We start from the raw sequence: 3,022 nt of genomic DNA on the forward strand, positions 1-3,022 counted from the left end.
TGAGTTGATTGGTTTTTGTAATATGAATATTATGTGCAAATGATTGTTTCATTCAATTAGATTTAATTCATATTAATACTTATAAGTGTAAGGCCAACATTTGTAGGTTAAGGAATTAGGTATTTAATCTAAGAAGAGGTAATAGTTAATATACGAAAGATCTAAATGGTGCATAACCTGTCGATATTGAAAGATGCTTATTGTATGTATAAACCATATGAAAAGCTCAAAAGGGTTATTTCTACGTTAATTTGACATAGACATATGCAAAATGACTTAGTGACATAATAGGACTTCGAGAGAAGCCTATACTTAATATAAAATTGGGTTTAATGAATTTTCATATTGCCACGATATTTCGTGATAATCAAATTACTTGTATGATTTATCGATGGATCCATATATTTGAAATGCATGTTGACCATTAGATTTTAGTTTTATTTATTTATATATTGATTATTTTTTATAAAAACGTATGTGATTGTTTTAGTTTACTATTGGATCATCCTGTAGCTTGAGTCCAATGTCTGGACTGGGCATGGGGTGTTACACTCTTGTTGAATAAAATACTTGTTCTAGTTTATTCATGTTATGTTTATTAAATCTTGGGTTTAATCATTCTGTTGCAATATGTGTTATTTTCTTTTGTGGGTATTTGAAATCTGATTACATTCATATTATAACTTTTGTCTCTCAATAGCATTATCCTTTACTTGTTTCTTCCAAATTGTTTCATAGTTGACTTTTCAAATAATTTACAAATTTAGTCCCTATGGAGACGATAACTCTTTACTTACTACTTATTACTTGAAACGATCATGTCCACTTGCACGTAACCCCAATCCAAGTTTTTGGCGTCGTTGTCAGGGACTATATTTTGTCATTATTTGTGAAGATACAATTTTTGAAATTTGGTTATTTTTGTTTTGTTAATTTTCATTTTATTATTTTTGTGATATTTTAGAGTAAATGAACGTAGATCGAATTATTGATCTATTGCCAATTGACCTAGAAATTGAATGCACTTTTAAGCAAATAAGAAGGGAATGATTAGCCCAAAGAAAAGTCAAAGATATTAATCAAAATCCAAGAGAAGGCGTAGCCAATAATACTCGAAATCTTACCCTTGTTGTTGATTACAAACATCAAGCTATTCGACAGTATGCAATGCCCTTAAGGGTGTGCAAATTTTAGATAAAACTGAATTAATTCGGTTAATCGGTCGATTAACTGGATTGATTAGATCGGGGTCAGTTATTAAATTTTTGGAAGTTTGGTTAACGGTTAATTTGGCTTGAAATCGAGGAATTAACCCAATTAACCAAAAATTTAAATTTTTTATATACATTTGACATATATTAAATTTAGTTAATTTTGTTAATTCGATTAATTTTTTATATGATTTATACTTGTTTTAACCAAAAAAAAACATATTTTCCTTCTTCATCTTCTTCCTCTTCCTACACTAGTGTTCACACAAAACTACACATTTCCTCCCCAAGTGATAAAAGTAACAAATAATAACGATTATATCGCAATCCAAGCTTTGTTATGCAGTGTTCTAAAAACATCCTAAAAATGCAAATGTATTCACTTAATTACAAACAAGTAATTCCATTTAGAGGCCTTAAATATAACTCTTTTCAAGAGTTATCATACCCCCAAACTTGAATTATTTCTTTTCTTCAAGCAAATGATGTATGAATATGCATGAATGCATGGAATTGCCAAAACAATCATTCACCAATTACACTATCAAATCATAATGAGCATATTGTATACTTCTATTTTCAGCAATCTTCTACTAAAATGAAGAAAAATTGCTTACAGTTCTTGTAAACTTGTTTAGCAAATGCAGTGCAGAAAATGGTTCCTAAAGGTAAAATTTTCTAAACATTTCAGCAATTAAAACTATAGCAAATTTCTTCTAAATATATCTGGGTTATCTCTCTCCTAAACTCGTTGTTTTAGACACTTATGCAATTTCCAACACAAAATTTCCCTAAGGAATTCATATTGTCATATGATTTTACACTTGAAAACCCCAATGGAGCATACACATAGACTGCCATGTATATATCATGTCACAATTTGAATATAAATCACTTACGAAACAAAAGCTTTTAACTAAAAAATAGATGGAGTAAACAACTACCTTCTTAGCAATTTAGCCTCAAGATTCAGTTGAGTGTCCCTAAAACATGTACACTTTTTTAAACAAACACTCATATCTGAACTCATTTTCTGGTCAACAATATAATTGAGCAAACAAAATATTACTGACCTACTCAACACGTTCAAATATTGTAGTATTCATATTATTTTACCATGACATATACCCTATTACTATATTGAATTTAAGTCAAGAAGTCTTACATTTATTCAAAGAATGCTACAATAGCCTAATTGCATTTATATTTCAATTATTCTACTTTTAGAAATTCATTTCAACAACTGTCCTATACTAAACATGCCTAAACAACTATCACCATTTTTTCTAAGTTTACAAAGAAGATTTATTATCCTCATTAAACATCATTGATAACCATATACTCACATAATCAGGGAGTTGAATGGCAATTCAATGTTATGACAAAAGGACTGTATGAAGAATTAGCAATGCAATATATATGCACGGCACACCCCCAAACCTAGGGGATGCATTGTCCTCAATGCATGAACAGGATACAATAAAACGAGTAAAAGCTATATGAATGCATGAAATAGATAAAACCCAAAATGAATGATCATGAAAATATAAAAAATCAAAGCTTGGAAGGGACGAAAATTACTTCACTTGGGTTGTGTGGATTTCATTGCAACTCTATTGTAACATTGTCGCATGTCCTAATCATTACTATCAGCTTGAACAGTTTTACCAACAGCCTTCTTGAATCTTTTTCTCTTAAGCTAGTTGATGGGCACCTCTTCCTCATCATCGTCGATAACGAAATTTGTGATTTTATCAATCAGTTGAAGAACTGTACGTTCCTAGGTAGTCATAGAGGCCTTGGATTATGGT

The sequence above is a fragment of the Gossypium raimondii genome, chromosome 7 (genome assembly GCF_025698545.1).
Source record: "Gossypium raimondii isolate GPD5lz chromosome 7, ASM2569854v1, whole genome shotgun sequence".
Classification (NCBI taxonomy): domain Eukaryota; kingdom Viridiplantae; phylum Streptophyta; class Magnoliopsida; order Malvales; family Malvaceae; genus Gossypium; species Gossypium raimondii.